Source organism: Protopterus annectens, chromosome 1.part1 (genome assembly GCF_019279795.1).
Source record: "Protopterus annectens isolate FY-2018-M chromosome 1.part1, PAN1.0, whole genome shotgun sequence".
In the NCBI taxonomy this organism is placed as follows: domain Eukaryota; kingdom Metazoa; phylum Chordata; order Ceratodontiformes; family Protopteridae; genus Protopterus; species Protopterus annectens.
In genome coordinates this window covers 348,584,673-348,604,157 of record NC_056726.1, presented here as the reverse complement: position 1 = coordinate 348,604,157, position 19,485 = coordinate 348,584,673, and positions in this window count along the sequence as shown.

The window sequence follows — 19,485 nt, the reverse complement described above, 5'->3', positions numbered from 1 at the left end:
GAACTATCAGATGTTTGCAATGCAGTCCACATTTGCACACTGCTTACTCATGCGCAAAGATGTATGTTGCATGCCTGTACACTTTGTTCACCATCGAACAAGCCAGCTGCTCACTGCACTATGGGACTGTATATATCATGCTTCATTATTGGTGTTTATTCTCCATTTCCTTTGTCTGACATCAAACTATATGTGGACACATTACAAACCAAGGGTCTGATCTAACTATACATGATATATTTATAATAAATTCACCCCACACACCACCAAGCACTACAACACTGGGGTCTCAGCACTTTTTTCACACATATATCAACCACACTACAATGTGTAATATATAATATGTTGTGCTTCATTATGGATAGGGCAAGTTGGTGGTGCTCACAACCTCACTCTGGTAAACTCAAACATCCAACTATGTTCAGTAAGGGTACTTGTGTTGCTACACAGCTGGCTTCTAAACAGCCTAGTGTTATTAATGCTATTAGGCTACTAGCCTCATATAATTCTATGAAGTTGTGCGCCTAGGCAGACATCCCAAGCTGTTGTGCACCACATGGCCTGCTGATGTCATCTACTAAACGTGCACCTGCATTCTTGTGTAAATCAGACTTGTGTTGTGAAACATGTGTCAAGTCCTGTAGTCTGTGCAATTAGATGGGTAGGGGTTCAGTTCTCACTGCAGGCAATAGTGTTTGTCTGTGTGTGTGTGTGTGTGTGTGTGTGTGTGTGTGTGTGTGTGTGTGTGTGTGTGTGTGTGTGTGTGTGTGTGTAGTTAGTATTGTAGACATGCTATGTATTTTGATACTTGCACAAGCCTACATATCCATTTCATGCAGCCCTCCCAACCTGTTGTCTCCCACATGGCCTGCTGCTGTCATCTACTATAAGTTCACTTGCAGTCCTGTAAAAATCAGATTTGTGCTGTAGTGCTTGTGTTAAGTATTGTGTTTTGTAGTCTGTGCACCTAGATAGTTAGGGGTTCTATTCTCACTGCAGTCAACTGTGTGAGTCTGTTAGCTATTGCTTAATGTTACCAAGAGCCTTTACACTAGCATGTGGGGCACTTATTCTGTCTTTAACAGACACTGCTGATGTCATCAGTTATAAACTGTTGTCTGACACACTCCAAGTCAGGTTTGAGCTGTGGCACTTATGTAAAGTACTGTGTTCTGTAGTCTCTGTATTTAGATATGTAGGGGTTCTATTCTCACTGTAGTCAACTGTGTGTGTCTGTTAGCTGTTGCTGGACATTAATAAGAACCTTTGACACTAGCATGTGGGACACTTATTCTGGCCATGTGTCTGTTGGCTGTTGCTTGACATTAGCGAGAACCTTTTACATCAGCATGTGGGATACTTATTCTGGCCTCAACAGACTCTGCTGATGTCATCAGCTATATGATAGGTTTGGATCTGCAGTAATCCCAATGGGCCATGGTCAGACAGTGGGTTGGAAGCCAAACAGATGTGACCTTCTATACCACACAGATTATAGTGGCATGGCTTTTAATCTATCCACATACATCATGGCATGGTTCATAACCTCTGTGTTATGTTGATGAGAAAGGCCTGTGGTCTATCTAGCTACTGCATTTGTCTGGTGAGGGTAATGTGAAAGAGATCATTATACTGTTTTACTGTTCTGATCAGGTTTCACTGCAGTGCTGTCATACAATCCTAATATCTGAATATGATGGCATGACTTATAATGTGCACCAAATGCTTGTACAGGGAAATCCTTAAAGAGAGAAGTTAGAAATTAACTCATTTCATCTGAGTGATCTGCTCCTACTGATACCTCTAGGCATCAAATTTTACTTTTTCGTGTTTGCATCAATAATTGTAAAAATGTGTTATGTACAAGGTTTTAAAATAGTTAATCTTAAAGCTTACACAAAGGCAAAATCAATGGCATTAATATTTTGCCTCTGTCTAGTGCAGGTAAATACATATTAACTGTTGTTTTTGTGATATTAATTTATGTAGATATCATTTTCACATTTTTTTAAATATCTCAACAACAGAACTCAGAGCTCCTTAGCACTATATGAATGTTCTCAGCTAGATGAATAAAATGTTGCTGACGGTATGTGTGTAACTTGAGGGGTTGCTGAGATATTCTAAGTTGTTTAGAAAATATTACAAATGTAATTGTTACTGTGTTTACTGTGACTTATAAAAGTCCTAGACCTATAACCTAAAGAATACTATCACTATAAAAAATAGTTTGTGCTGAATAGTTTGCCATTTACACTTCTTTCATAACCACTATGGTTCCAGAGATTTGAACATTTTTTTTGAAATGTGAAGACATAATTTGATTCTGTGAAAAGACTTAGGGCCCCGTCCATTGGAAGTTACAGTGCAAACTTCCTGAGATCTATTGGAGTGAATGAGCTAATGATGCACATTTCAGTTTCTTACTTCACATCCCTCATAGGTGAAATCAGTATAAGGTTGTGACATTTTGACATAGCCAGCGTTAGGCACCCTTGGAACCCACGGCCGTGCAGAGCCACCGATTATTTCCCCCGTGAATGAGGGCCCCATGCAGCAGCCACAAGTTTCACCATTTCTTCTGCTTGTTCCTTGGCAGCTTGTGGTTAACATCCGCATGGCTGTGTGATGTCACTGCGAGATCGCATTTGTCTGTCTTTTTTTTTTCATTTATCAGGAAGCTCCACTCAGTCAGGTCTATTTAAGTGAAGCAAGGGACCTGACTGGCTGCAGCACCCAGGAAAGTAAGTTGCCTTTTTTTTTTTTTTTTTTTATTCCAGAGTAGGGTCAACATATCTCTTAACTGTACAGATGTTCACAGAATGTCCAGATGTTTGCCCCATATTTTTAATAAAATTGTGGTATTGTGGCTGGCAATATTTAAACAAACAATACAGGGATACATTTCTGAATATTTATTTTCATAATTTAGTGCTAGGATAACTGCCTTCATAGGCCATTTAGCCAGTTACCTGATGTGAGAATCAAGCCCTGCATGCTGTCTGTAAGGTAAACACCTTAACCATTATGCCAACCTCCCACCCAAAAGAAATTACTTTTTAACCTGCTTAAAATGCATCAGTTAAATTATGGCAGCTAATATATCATACCCCCTGAATTACACCATGCAATCCATGAAGATCAAATTAAGTTTGGATACAGGGAACAGTTTGATTAGCTCAAAAGAACTAATTATTTTTCATTATAATGGGCATTATACTCAGCTATGGGCTGGATAAGTACCGAGTAGAGGGGGATTATAATGTCTGTTGGTTTCATGGATAATGAATTTACTAATCAAGTGAGCTATGTGGAAAGCTTTCCTTACAACAATAAACATGTAGTGGTCGAAGTTAAGATTGTGGTCAACTTGCGATCCCAGATCCCTTACCACTTTGTGGGTACTTAGGGTATTGTTATTGATTTGATAGTGTGAAGGGACATTGTTTGTGCCAAAGAGAATGACGATGCATTTCTTTGCATTCATTTTGAGACTGTGACTAATACACCAGTTGTAAGTCTGTGTGAGACCCTCCTGGAGTATACTAACATCATTTGGGTATGCAATTATTGCACCTAGTTTGCAGTCATCTGTAAACGTGGTCAGCCACAACCCTTTAGTTTTGACCTGAACTTCTGAGAAGTATATACCAGGCAGTAGGGGACCCAGGACTGAATCCTGTGGCAGCCCGCTGGTAACAAGTCTGCTGTCACCCACTTTAATAGTGTGTGTCTGGTTTGTGAGCCAGTTGGCAGCCCATCTTACAACAAAGGGGTTTACACTCAGTTTGCTAAGTTTATTGGTAATGCCTGAATGTGGGATTGTGTTGAAACCCTTGATTAAGTTAAGGTATGCTGTGTGCACAGATTTGCCCTCATCAATGACCTTGGTCACACTTTCAAAGAAATCCACCAGATTTAACAGAAAGAATCTGCCCTTCATGAAGCCGAATTGTGAAGAATCCAGGATTTGGAGGTCACCTATATCTTTATTTATGAGGTCCATAATGATATGTTCCATGGCCTTACAGATGAGCTGGTCAGGCTTATGGGTCTGTAATTCCTAAGGTCTGTTACAAGGCCACCTTTGTGGAGGGGAATAACTGTAGCTGATCTCCATTCCACAGGAACAAAGCCTGTGGTTATGCTGTGATTAAAAAGGGTACTTAGTGGTGATGCAAGTTCATGTTTTGGCCTGTTTAAAAGACAGCCTGAGATATCATCTGGTCCTTTAGAGGCCATGTTCTTTGCCTTGGACAGGGTTTTGAGGACTTGCTGTTCAGATATGTGAGGTGGGAGGGGTTGGGGGAGGGTTTGTTGTAAGTTAGGAGGGGATAATGGAATGAAATGTTCACCAGACCTATCCACTAGCAGGTTCACTATCTCTGTGGGTTCAGTGTGTGTGACACCACTGGCCAACAGTTCTGCACATGCTTGGGTCCCACCCTTTGGGTTACATACATAGCTGTAAAAGGCCTTATGGTTATCCTTGGACTACTTGCTAGGTTTCTCTCAAAGGAGCTCTTGGAGGATTTCACAAGTTGTCTTTTTTGCCTGTTAAGGCTGAGGATGGTGCTTTTCCATTGTTGGGTCCTTGTCTTTGTTTTCTTGGACAGCAACTTTTTTACATTCATTCTAGAGTTTGTTGATGCTGGAAGTCCACCATAGCAGCTTGATTTTACTTTGGGCTCTGGCTTTGATTCTATCTGGTACAACCAAGTTTATACACTTATGCAAGTGATTGTACAGGGCTTTAATGTATGCTTCAGCATAGTTACCACTTTCAGCTTGGGGTGGGGCTTGGAATGCAGTTATACCTTCAAGTAGGAGGGCATAGTTTGCCTTGGTGAAGTATTTTAGTCTGATTTCACCCTTTTGAGTTCTGGTGTTAGTGTCAGTTCGAAGGTGACTGATTCGTGATCAATTTTAACTAAACAGAAAATTTATGCTAATGTTTAAGTAAAAAAAAGAAAATTCTTCCTAATACAAAACCTGTTATTCAATCATTTTTTTTTAAGTTAGTAAGACCAATATTTAAAAATTGTCCCTATTTAAGGCCCTTTAACCCACTTTATTCATGGCTTTGTGCAGATTTCTTGTTCTAAGAGGTGGAGAGGTATGAGGGTCATAAGTAGAAGGTTTGATTTTCTGGTGATTTTTTGATAATGGGAATCTTTCTTAAATCTCAGAAGTATGTATGCCTATGTCTTATAGGATCATCATAGAATGTTAGTAGACTAATGGCCCTAGGGCCCTTACAAGTCTAGCCAAGTTCTACCCTTATTTCCACAATCACCACCTAATGCTCATGTCCAAGAGGGACACATGTAGAACTCCTGGGATGAATTTACTGTTACCCAACCAATCGTCCAGATCGCGTTTGAAGAGGGCCAATGAGGTGCTCTGTTTGACATGAAGCAGGAGTTTGTTCCAAAGGTGTGGTAAACTCTGGGAGACAAATCTGTCCCTCAAGCAGGTTCTATTAATATGTACAAAAAACAAAAAGAGGAAAGCAACAACTGAATCAAAAAATGAGACCACGATCAGTCTCCGCTAGGTTAATCAGTTCAAACAGTGAAGCAGGACTCGAACAAGGATAAGGCAGCAGGTTTAATAACACTCAAACAGCAAACAGAATAATTGTAAGCGCTTTCATCTGCAATGCAGACTTCATTAGACAGAATACATCTTAATTAACATCAAATTTAAAAACTTTTAGGCGCCAACTTGAAACCATTTCAAAATAGTTGACGTCAACTTATTTAAAGTGCCAATGCTTACAAAAAATGAATACAGCTTAAAATGTAATATACAAACGCTCAATATAGTCTTTTGAAACATGTGCATTACTAAAAACTAACATTTTAACATATTGACAGGACCTGGTGATCATAATTCCCACTACTATAAAAAGTTAAAAATATAAATATGTACATATTAAAAAATATATATATAAATATATAAAAAGTGTATATATGTAATAAATATGTAAACAGATAAATATATAAGTGCATAAAACAGTAAGATATATATCAAAAGGACACTGATCTGTTGAATTCATAACATGTAAAGTAAAATAATCTGTGTATGTATAGATTACTACATGTAAATAACGGGTGTCCAAAACATCCCACAAAAATGGTGCTGCAAAAGCATGAACCAAATGAACAGATTTAAAACGGGAACCTATAAAATGTGTACATCAATAAATGTATCCATTTATAATTGTAATAAGGGTTTGATAGATATAAAATCATTTATACAGGGGGCCTTAGTGGCATTAGTCATCATCTGCCACATACTTTCCTTTTTTCCTAGAATAGCTTTAATATTGCCCCCCCCCCCCGAGGTAATTTTTGTACATAATCAATTATGGCAAATCTAAAAGTGTGTCCAACACCATACTGTTTTATATGTCTGAATAAGGCATTCTTGGTATCATGAATTTTGATCTTATACAGATGTTCATAAATCCGTTTCCTAAGTTGCCTTTCAGTTTTTCCAATATAAAACGCTGTACATGACTCACATTTGGCAAGGTAAACTATGTTTGTGCTGTGACAATTCCCTTTTAAAAATGTTATATATGTCCTATTTATGTCATCAAGTTTGCAGCCCTTATTTTCATTTATGGCAAAACATTGAGAACAAGAACCACACTTTTTTGTGGAAACATCCTGCAACAAGGGATTATTACGATTGTTTGTAGTGCTTTCTAACAATCTTTTAATATTAGATCTAATCTTGTATACACAGCATGGTCTGTTTCCAACTACATGGTTCACTTCCTCATCAATAGTTAAAATATTCCAATGTCTAAATAAAATATTTTTGATTTCATTAACATATGGTGAATGCATTAAGACACATGCTTTTTTGAACTCAAGGCCCTCAGTTGTTCCCAATTGTGTGGCATTATTAATGTTAAGGGGTCTACCTAGAATTGGGGGATACTTTTTACCCCATTCACGTATAACATATGAAGCTGTGTCATTCAATAGTTGAATGGGGTACTTTCTGTTAATAAACATGTTTTTAATGAAATGTATCTCCCTAACCATTACCTCATAAGTGGAAGACATTCTGGCTGCCCGGATACATTGTCCCTTGAAGATATTTCTTAAAATATGATTGGGGTGATTGCTAGTGAATTCCAGGTATCCATTTGAGAATGTTTCTTTTCTATGGATCTCAGACTGGAACCCAATAACTGTATGTCTAATAAAAGTGTCCAAGTAAGCTATCCCCTCAGGCCTTATTTTATGTGTAAATTTCAAAAAATCACTAGACTGATTTAGGTGCACCATAAATTCATTAAAGGATTCTACTGGTCCATCCCATAACAAAAACATGTTGTCAAGAAATCTAGTGTAATAGACCACATGCTGAAAATGGCTGTGACTGAACACATGTTGATGTTCCCATGCCAACATAACCAAATTTGCAAAAAATAGGGGCACACAAAGCCCCCATGGCAACACCTCTAATTTGTCTAAAGTATTCCCCTTCAAAATAAATATAATTATGGTCTAATACTAACTCCATCATGTCGGTTATTAAATTAATACGATCCCAACTAAGGTTGGAATACCTTCTCATGCTCTCACAGAAATCTTCTAAGCCTTGATTCTTAGGGATGCAAGAAAACAAATCTATAACATCAATGGTTATGTACAACAAACTCTGTTTCCATTTGTCAGAGGTAAGATTAGACAAAAACATCCAAGAGTCCTTTATAAGGTGTGGTGTGTTTCCATAGATATGCTTGGCCCATCTATCTATAGCTACCCCTATATTAAAGGTCTTAGATTTACTTCCTGAAATGATGGGGCGGAAAGGGTGGGGGTCAAGTATATCCTTATGGATTTTAGGAATGCCTACTATTGTGGCAAGCACAGGATGTTCAACCCTTAAAAAATTGTAGGTCTCCACTGTGATCCTATTGTCAATCAAATACTCTTCTAAAGCTAAATCAATCTTACGGTATCCAATATTTATTTCATTTAAAGACACTATTTCATAATTATCTGTCTCAATTAAAATTCTCTGTATCTTGTTAACATAATCCAACGTGTTGTACAAAACAATTCCCACACCTTTGTTGGGTTTCAAAACCCTTAAGTCTTTATTGCAAATTAATTAATTCAGACATGTTCTCTCTTGCATAGTGAGGTTGTCACTAAACATGCGTTTATTTCTTTTCCTATTGTATCTATATATATCCTGACATATAAGATCCTCAAAGTTTAATACATTCTTGTGTGGTATTGGAATAAAGGTACTTTTCCACCTTAATTCATGTTCAGGTGCCAACTTTTTATTGTTTTGCATAGTAACCGCCAGGTTTAGTCTACGGCAATATAGCTTGACCTTTAGGCCTTTTATCCCACTTTATTCATGGCTTTGTGCAGATTTCTTGCTCTAAGAGGTGGAGAGGTATGAGGGTCATAAGTAGAAGGTTTGATTTTCTGGTGATTTTTTGATAATGGGAATCTTTCTTACATCTCAGAAGTATGTATGCCTATGTCTTATAGGATCGTCATAGAATGTTAGTAGACTAATGGCCCTAGGGCCCTTACAAGTCTAGCCAAGTTCTACCCTTATTTCCACAATCACCACCTAATGCTCATGTCCAAGAGGGACACATGTAGAACTCCTGGGATGAATTTACTGTTACCCAACCAATCGTCCAGATCGCGTTTGAAGAGGGCCAATGAGGTGCTCTGTTTGACATGAAGCAGGAGTTTGTTCCAAAGGTGTGATAAACTCTGGGAGACAAATCTGTCCCTCAAGCAGGTTCTATTAATATCACATACCAGGTTAAGGTCTTTAGAGTGAATAACCTCTGTACCGTTTGACTTGCGGATATGCAGCATTTCCAATAAAACAGGGTCAGATATTGCCTTATATGCAAGGCAGAGATTGCCTCTGAGTAGTCTGTATGAAACAGAATAAAGTGACAGTGATTTCAGATGAGCCACGTAGGACATATGCTAAAGACCTTGAATTTTCCTTGTGATGTACCTTTGTGGTTTCTTCAATTGCTGCAGGAGCTTGGAAAGGTACATACCAAAAGGGGCATTGTACTCAATTATTGGCCTGATGAGGGAAAAGTACAGGGAGGCTATGGCTTCTTTTTTTCTGGAGGCAATGCTCTTACGTATGAGATGAGCAATATAGAATGCCCTTCCTACCACTGTGGAGACATGGTGATCAAAGGTAAAGTTGCTATCAACCTGTGTGCCCAGGACTTGCACCACTGAATGGGTACTTAGGGTGTTGTTATTGATGTGGTAGTTAGCAGGAACATTTCTTTTACTGAAAGGGATGATGATACATTTTTTTGCATTGAGTTTAAGGCCATGACTTTGGCACCAATCATTTGTTTGTGTAAGACCCTCTTGTAGGATGCTGACCTCATTTGGAGATTCTATAACCACTCCCAGTTTGCAGTCATCAGCAAATTTTGTCAGCCACAGATCTTTAGTTTTTTTCATGTACTTCTGAGAAATAAAACAAATAAAACACTAAACTAATAAAAAGAATAATAAAGTGGCAAAACACAGACCAGTCCAAAAAGATTTAATATAAACGTTAGCGCTTTCATGCACCACACCTTAGTGCACTTCTTCAGACAAAACAGCATTAAAAAAACCCAAAATAAATAGGTTGCCCTATTGAGAAACCATAATTGATAATTGACCAACAATTAGTACAATTAAAAAACTTAGCCTAACTTTTAAAGCAACCTGCTATTCAAAAAAATCTCATCTAACTGTATACAACAAACAAAACACTATAGATAACATAATTCCATCTTGTTTAAAATTCCTTGGTTTGAATACAAAATTTAAAATACAATTTAAGAAGGGTCCTAATTTGAAGACACTATTTGAACTACCACATCAACAACATAATAAACAGAAAGGCATGTATAAATGTGGTAGATGCAATTATTGTAAATATATTCAAACTGGTCCTTCCTTTTATATCAAAAATACTAAGTATGGGATTCCCAAAAAATTAACTGTGAGAGTCAAGGTGTAATATACTTAGCTTCATGTCAATCTTGCCCTGCGTTCTATCTTGGCAAGACAGAACGTCAACTGAAGCAGCGTATCTATGAACATATTTATGCTATATCCATGGGGGTTAATACTAATGCCCTGGCAAGGCACATTTTAGAATATAATACACACAGTTTTAAGTTTGTAATAGTTCAGCAAGTTCTTAAAAATCCCAGAGGGGGACCTTGGCACTTAAAACTGGAAGAACAAGAATTATTATGGCAACTAAAAACTAATGCCTGTGTATATCCGGGCATTAATGATGTTTGTTCAATCAAGTGTTTACTTAAACTAAAAGCTTTAGAACGTTAAATGTATTTTAATTAATTCTCTTAGTATTCTGTTATTAATTATAATATTATGTATGTGGTTAAGCAACATATTTATTTTTATACGATTTAAATTGAAGTTAAATTGTATTCAAGCCAAGGAATTTTAAACAAGATGGAATTATGTTATCTATAGTGTTTTGTTTGTTGTATACAGTTAGATGAGATTTTTTTGAATAGCAGGTTGCTTTAAAAGTTAGGCTAAGTTTTTTAATTGTACTAATTGTTGGTCAATTATCAATTATGGTTTCTCAATAGGGAAACCTATTTATTTTGGGGTTTTTTAATGCTGTTTTGTCTGAAGAAGTGCACTAAGGTGTGGTGCATGAAAGCGCTAACGTTTATATTAAATCTTTTTGGACTGGTCTGTGTTTTGCCACTTTACTTCTGAGAAATAGATTCCAAACAGTAGAAGTCCCAGGACTGATCCCTGAGGAACACCACTGGTTACAGGTCTGCTGTTGGAGATATATTCCCCTATTTTGACTATATGTGTTCTAGCAGTGAGCCAGTTAGTGACCCATCTAACGATATAAGGGTAGATACCTAGCTGGGTGAGTTTGTCAACGATGCCTGAGTGGGGGAGAGTGTCAAAAGCCTTGGCTAAGTCTAGGTAGGCTGTATGCATGTATTTCCCTTTGTCCAGGGTCTTGGCAACTTTCTCGAAGAAGTCTACCAGGTTTAACAGACATGATCTCCCTTTGACATATCCAAACTGAGTAGGGTCAGGTGTTTGGAGGTTACCTATATCTTTGTTGATAAAGTCCATGATGATTCACTCCATGGCCTTGCAGATAAGGCTTGTCAGACTAATAGGTCTATAATTCCCAGGGTCAGTGGAAGCACCACATTTGTGCAAGGGAAAAAAGGTGGCCATTTTCCATTCGGCTGTGACAAAACAGGTGCTTAGACTATGATTGAAGAGCGTAACTAATGGTGTTGCTAATTCTTTTTAGAGTGCATGTAGAACATAGCCTGGGATGTCAGGTCCCATAGATGCTGTGTTTTCGGCCTTAGAAAGGGCATTTATGACCTGCTGTTTAGAGATACAAGGTAGAGGACAGATGATAGAGATGTCATGGGGTACATGTAGCGGTGACAGGGAAGTGAAGTTATATGGGGGACCTGCGATTGTGTATTCATTACTTCTTTAATTCTCATCACAATCAAACCTTAGAGGTATGCAGAAGAGGTCATTATAGCTTCTGTTGGAGACGGGGACATTGTTTCTTTTACTCAACTTCAGAGGTGTACAAAAAAGTTACTATACCATGTGCATGGGGCAGTGTACTGTATATAAGCAACAAAGCAGAATTCATTACTGTAGTCATTTTTTCCCACTTTTGTCACAATCGCACACCAGGCACGTATAGTGTTGGCTGCCTTTGTGAGGGAAGGAGTGAGGAGTGAAAAGGCATGCTATGTATATATACAAAAGCAGTCACTTAAAATGCATGACCATGGCCATATGATCTTCTGCTTTCATCCCAATCTAACATCAGAGGGATGCACAGGCAGTGACTGTCTTTTTCTTTCGGGGGGAGTAGGGAGGCAGGCAGTATTTCCAGAAAGGATTTGTGTGTCCTTACAACAATTGTATTATTAGTTTATTATGAGCTACTGTTTTGTCAGCTTTGAACATTAATCCTTGGGCACAACTTATGTTTTTCTTGAAAGAAAAAAAAGTAAGACTGAAATTTTTTTCTGACTCATGATTTTTTCAGGGCACCATTGGATTAAAAGTTTGGGAATATGTTCTAAAATGCAAGAAAAACTAAAGTTGAAAAGCAACAATAAATGTCTTTCCTTAATCATAATTTCTATTCAAGCTGTCATTAGAAGAAAAGGTTGTATAAAAAGAAAAAAATAAAATGTATTTCAGAGCATATAGAAAAATCGAGGATTCTTGAGAAAGCTGAAGAGTAAGGCAAAATGTGAGAAAAGGGAGAAAAAAGTAATGTGTATAATGTGGAGAGCAGGGGGGGGCAGCAGATGGGAGTACTGTAGCCCACGGGATATGTGCTTATGGGGGGGGCAGTAGGCAGTGCTTAGGGCACCATTTCACCTAAGTTCAGCCCTCTGTATAGAGTTATTGTAATGTAGCATTGCTACAACTAAATGCCAGTAACTGTGAATGTCCTTCTGTGAGATGTACCAACATACTGTGGTACCCAGTCATCTCATAATGGAAGAGCACTGTAACTACATTTCAGTCTGTGTATGCTACCTCTAAAGCACTACAGCATGAATTAAAAAGTTACTTAGGAGGGATGGTAGTAACAGGGAGATACTTAGACTGGAAGTGTCCAAGGGGACCCCAACTTGACATTTGCTGGGGGGACCCCAAAATTCTAACACCGGCCCTAGATTTTGATGCAATAAATTGTTGAACTTTTCAAGGAGAATATATATTCAGGGTACAATGACCACTTAAACAACACAAATGCAAATATACTCAGCAATAAGTTACCTATGCACCATGAGCATTAAACAGAAAGTGTTTGTATCCTTGAATCCAAGGGATAGAAAAAAGGGATATGACACAGTTACCATCACTTGCAGACTATGTTGTTGAGGGTTAGGGAGCAGGAGGCCTAGACTGACACACAAGGTCAGTGAGTGTGTGTGTGAGTAAGAAAGAGAAGAAGGCAGACATATGTATAAAACAACAAATGGCCAGTGAGACTAAATGAGTAACTGTGGTGTGTATATCTGTTGGGGTTCTCCAGATGAAATAGTTGTTTGAGTGTGTGCATGATCGCAGCCAAGCTCTGTGCTCATTCTCCATCTTGGTCTGTCAGACAGGCATGATCTGTGCATGCTAGAGTTGGCAGTTCATTGTTGGCATCCCTGACCAGGAAAACTGGCTCTGACAGGAGCTGCACTGACACATTGATGTCCAGTACCATGGTCAGATGCAGTGCTGCTGCCTGAATGTGTGCGATGTTTGCTGGACTATCTCCCTTCATGGAGACACCCATGACCATGACCCCCATGGCCTGCCACATCTGTGTGTAAACAGCACACTCAGCAGACTCACTGCTGGAGGACTGGAAGTACTGGCAGTATATGAGAGTGCTCGGACACAGCAGATGATGTGGCTGACCTATGCTTGAGGATGCTGTTCCCCTCCCAGCATACATTGCATCACAGACACTGCCCATTCCATATAAGACATCCCTCCATCCATCACAGACACCCCTCGTTCCCACGTCTCATTCATCTGATGTTATGAATGGGCAACACAGTGGAAACAGTCACAGCTAGCACATTGTGGCACAGTGCTCTGAGACATGAACTGTGTAACCCATTGTATATCATTGTCCTTAAAATGTGTGAGAATGTGAATTGAAAATCATATAATATACAGCTGTCAAGAAATGAAGGTTAGCTTGGATGTTAAGGGACATAATCTATGAATTGTGTACTGCTTAGTCACATTTCCAACCTTACATGTAACACGTTCTAGATCTAAGCTGACACACCTAGTGGAAGCAAAGCAGCCTGCAGTGCTGTTATGATTTCCCCCTCCCAAGCAGTAATCACTCACAAATACAATCCATTAATAATGTGCACCATATAAAAAGGCAACCTTGTATCTAGGTGATCTCATGTTAGCTCTATATGTTTGGAACACTGAGAACGAGCATTTTCTACATGATATCTCTACAGAGGAGTACTCATTCTCACAAGGTCTGGTTCCATTTTGTCACCTACATACTGCATATGCTGGAATGTATGTAACAATAATGTGAAGCAAAGGCTTTTACACTATCTGTATGCATTACTTAGAAGAGTACTGATGTCATGACCTTGTTTGCTCAGCCATTTCAGAGGTAGACATGAATGGCAAGACATTAAAATAAATGGAAATGACTGCTGTGGGAGAAATATGTGGAAATGTTTCGGTGACAGGTCCTTTGACAGTACTTGCATTTCAAAGATATTTTGTTAGCCAAAAGGGTCATTTACCTGTTCTGTTGTGGGGGTGGGGGATAAGGTGAGTTACTGTTACAGCACTAACAAGGATATCGTGCACTTGTTACTCTCCTTGTTTTGCATCCTGCTTGTTGTTAGTATTTCACATCGGTAGACTATATTATGTTTTACCAGTGGGTAATACTGACTGGCTACTTTTATGTTGTACATGTGAACAATATTTTGTAGTTGTGTGATACTTATGTGTATTATACATCTATTTTCTTGTAGGCCATCTACAATCATGGCATTGAGATGTGTGATTCCATGTCTAAGACCCTTCTCAGATGTCGAAAACAATGTAATAATCGATGGTTTACGGCAAAGAAGAAGGCAAGATATGGGCCATAGGCTAATACTACGGCAACAAATTGCTGATGTGAATGCAGTGGGTGGCCTTTGAACAGGTGCACCACAGGGCCACTGACATGATCACCACTGCAAGAAGGAGAGCAACTGCAGTAAGTTGTGACCTCTTGGGTACAGGTGGAGGCCCTGCTAGAGAGCCACCGCTAACCCCCAATGAGCAATTACTTGTTGACTTCAGAACCACACAAAGCTCACAGGAAACTAAAGTCCACCATGTGCTGGATGTGGGGGCCATAATGCCGGACATACCAACCACATCCCAAGAAGAGCTTCCAGGTAGGACTTATCTGAACTGTTGAATGCTGTTCTATATTTAGTAAATTTAAATGGATAAGTTAATTCTGTGTCACAAGTATTTATTTGGTTGGGGGATTGAAGATTGCTACTGTTATAAGATTAGCTTGGATTTGTCAGCTACATTTTTGTTTAAACACTTGTTTACTACAGCTATAAAGGGGCAAATGTATTACCCCTGTGTTACAGTTGATTGTGATGTTGTTGCCCTCACCTCTTGCTTACCTTCTTTCAGGATCATCAGGCCTCCAGGAAAGCTTGCCTTCTGCAGTTGGTAAGCTAAATAGTTTGATGTCAGTACTGCTGATCAATTTAAACAGATATTGCAGTGTGTGAGTTTGATCTCAGGCATGTTGTGTGTATTGCTGGACAGTCTGTAATAGTGGCAGCATTGTTACTTTGTTAGCATATATTGCACTATAGTACTGCCAGTATTAATGTATTCCTGTGTGTCTTGTTTTTTATCACAGATGATTCTCGCAGTGGAACTGTGGGCCCTGTGCCACTTGATGTCAGTGTAGCAGCAGAGACAGATGATGATGATGATGGCCAAACTGAGGCACAGTCAGGGGGTGCAGAGGTTGAATCTGACACAGAGGTTAGTATACAGCCACCCCCTATACCTACCCGGCCTACTGAGCCCACAGATCTTGGACAGGTGGAGGGCAAGGACATTGATCAGGGAAGTGTGGCTACTGTGGCTTCAGTGCCTGTTCAGTCTGGCTGTAGCCAAAGTGTGGGCAAGGTGCCACACAGGAGGATTTGTAAGGGTGCTTGTAGGGGGCCTTTTGTCCCTCCTCCACCTGGTCCAAGTGTCACTTCCTGTGCCACTCAACGTATGTTTTGGGTCATCGTAGAGGCACAGGCATGTTCCCATAGGTGCTCCAAACAAATGCTCAGGATTGTGGCTGTGGCACACTCTGATATGCATGGCTGCCTCCACTGTGTTGCCACTTCAGTGGATCGGATGAATGACACATTGGAACAAGGGGTGTCTGTGATGGACCAAAGGGTACCTGTCATGGAATGAACAGTGTCTGTGATGGAACATCTGCTGAAAGGGGAATAGCATCCTTGGGGGCATAGGTCAGCCATATCATCTGCTCTCAGCCAACTTGGTTATAACCAATCATGCTCCCATAGTGGCAGTACTTCCACTGCTACATCAGTGACTGTGCTGTCCACACACAGATGTGGCAGGCTGTGGGATCATGGTCCTAGGCATGCCCATGAAGGAACCTCATCCAGCAGAAAGCAGTCATGTTCAGGTAGCAGCATTGCATCTGGGCATGGTCGTGGATGTCAACGTGCCAGTGCACTTCCTGGCAGAGCCAGTTTTCATGGTCAGGGACAACAACAATGAACTGCCATCTTTATCATGCATGGATCACACCTGTCCAACACAACAAGATGTAGAGCTAGCACTCAGCTTGGCTATGTTCATGCACACACTCACACCAATTTCACCTAGAGGACCCCTACAGATGCACACACAACAGTTATTCATTTTCTCTATCTGCCCATTTGTTGCTTTGTCCAAATATCTGCCTTCTTACTCAAACACACCGACTAACCTTTTGTGTCAGCCTAGGCTTCCTGCCCCTGCCCACACAGCACCCTGTGCAAGTGATAATAATTGTACCATATCCCCATGTTCTACCTTTCTGATTCAGGGATACAAAATCTGTGCTTGATGCTCAAGGTGCATAGCTAACTTACTGCTTATTATATCTGCATTTATGTTGGAGAACTGCTTATTGTACCTGTGACTTATACTGGCTTTGGAAATGTAGGGAGTTTAGAGCATCCAAATGTCACAACTTTATAGTGAGTGCTGTTGTGAGGGTAGTGAATTCAGAAACCACATTGTGTATTATCCCTTTGGAACTTCTTTCTGTAATGACCATCACACTGTTAAAATGATGATAACTATGCCATATCCCTATTTTCCATGTTTTGGATTCAAGGCTGCATACTTAACTTACTGCTTAGTATATTTGCATTTGTCATGTTTACTGCTCATTGTACCTTTAAATTATATTGGGCTTGGAAAGTTTGACAGTTGATAGCATCAATATGTTAGAACTTTATCTCTTGTGAGGGTTGTGAAGTAAGAAACTGCACTGTGTATTATTACTTTCTAACATATCTCTTACAGGATTTTCCAGTCCAAACACATGGCACACATCACAGGTCACACCATGACATTCAGACCTTAGGATTGTATGACAGCACGGCATTTGCTTTCCCCTTTCTTTAGTTTTCTTCATTTAAAGTTTTTTGGGCCACTGTGTGTGCAATACACCACATAGAGCAAAACTTGGAAGTGGAGAACCTGCGCACCATGTTTGCTCTGTGGTAAGCATCGCATAATATTTTCAAACACTGTGCACACACCCAGTAAGTGAGCAATAACTGCAAATGGTGGCAAAACATTACAATACAAAATGCAGTTGATGGGAAAACCTCATTCTACATTAGGCTTGATCTCTGGTAGTCATGGCTGGTGTTTGTGGTGAGGGGGCACACTTCTGAGCTCAGAGGTGGGGTGTCCAGGAGCCCAAAGTGTTTGTGGGACTCCTACTTAAGTTTCATGAGCCCTGGTTACTGCAGAGGGACCATTCGGGCTCAGAATACAAATCTGAAGCATGGGATGGTGTTGCCAGGGCTTTGGCCAGTGTTACAGTTATCCCAAGCACTGGAGAACAATGTCAACACCATTTTGATGGCCCCAGAATGAGGAAGAGAGATACCCTTGACTGTTGGATTGGAAGGTTAGGAATGGGGAAACCCAACAGATGTGTAAGTATCAATTACAGTGACTACTTGTAAGACTTAAAAGCTGAATATTGGTAAGCCTGGTGTTCATAATGGTATTCTGTTCTGTTCTGTTTTTTAATACAGCTGCCATGGAGACAGCTTTGAATGTGAGGACCCATGCTACGAGACTGGCAAGGGTGAGAGAAGCATGTGGTGTGCATGCATCAGAACAGTACTGTTGTTCTAGCATTAAAAGTTAAAGACAAAATTTTTGTACTTAATACTGTTGTATCAAATTGAGCCTGCATTCCTCGAATGGAAAAAGAAAATATGCATGCATTAGTCTGTAAGCCAAAACAACGGTACAGTATTAGAGAGTAGTCAGAGGTTGTACGCTCAAAAAACACACTTCTAAACTGCACAATACTGTTAAATGTTCATCAATATTGCAATATAACTTCAGACCTATATACCAGTGGCACAAATGGTGTGCTGTAAACAGTTATCAGTATAATGTGGACATGCATATGTGCAATATATGCACACATCAATGATTGCTTGCTGCATTTTGTAGTGTAGTGTGCAACTGTCATGAGTTAGGTAGTCTTAAAAGTAAAAAAAGTTTTTAGGAGTTGGTAGTCTTAAAAGTAAAGTTAAAATAATAGAGTCCAATAATTGCATCAATGCATTGTATGTCCCATATGAAGTTACTAATATTATCCATTTTTTACTCTCACCCCAACCATTATCTTCCCTTTTTTATTTATTTATTTCTTTTTTTTCTTTGTGTCTTTTTTTCCCCTCAGCACAACTGGTAGTCCTGTCCCAGAGGATCCTCCTGCCCCCAATTCACTGGCTACAGCATTACTGCCCAGCACATCTGGGATGCAATGTGGCAGCACACCCTCTGCTGCCCCTGCACTGCCTGGGCCATCGAGTAGTTCTGCCATACAGGACAGGCCAGTGGTTCCCTCCAGGAGCAGTGGTGAAGGTGGTGATTTTATCACCCATGACAAACTGCCAGGGTTGGTGCATAGGATTGCATGCCACACTGTTGGTGCACTCCTACTCTGGATGGAGACAATGCTTTCCATTACTGTACTCAATAGCACAAGAAGAAGACATCAGGCAGTGCAGCCATCAGTGCAGTGAGGTGACAGTGGTGACAGCTTCATGTCTATGGGTTCTCGATGTCCACACCCTCATTCCAACCATGTTGTCCACTGACCTCTTGTGTCCTTCACCATCCCTATGTCTTGTCTTGTATGTCCTGTCAGTCTGCTTCCTCACCTTCCCAACTTATCTAACACAAACATAACTATGTGCCTTCCACAACATTCCTCCTCCAAAAAAAAAAATATATTGGGCACCTGTCCCCCAAAAAAAAAAAAAAAAAAAAATCGTCCCATACATAGCTCTTCATTTCGAACACATCTTCTTGACACACTTTATTTGGTCCAATTGGCTATAAATATGATTGTGTTGTGTTCACCCATCTCTCTGGAGGTGACATTACAAAGTCATATAATATTCTGCATATATGTTCATTTTTTAGTGTTGAAGAAATTGATAGCTATGGTTCTTTCCTAACTCACTCCTGCCCATTCCTGCCCTGCTTTCACTTTGTTTTTCCCCCTGCTTGCTCCCCATTTCATCACTTTCCTATCTTTCCCATTTCTTTTCTTTAA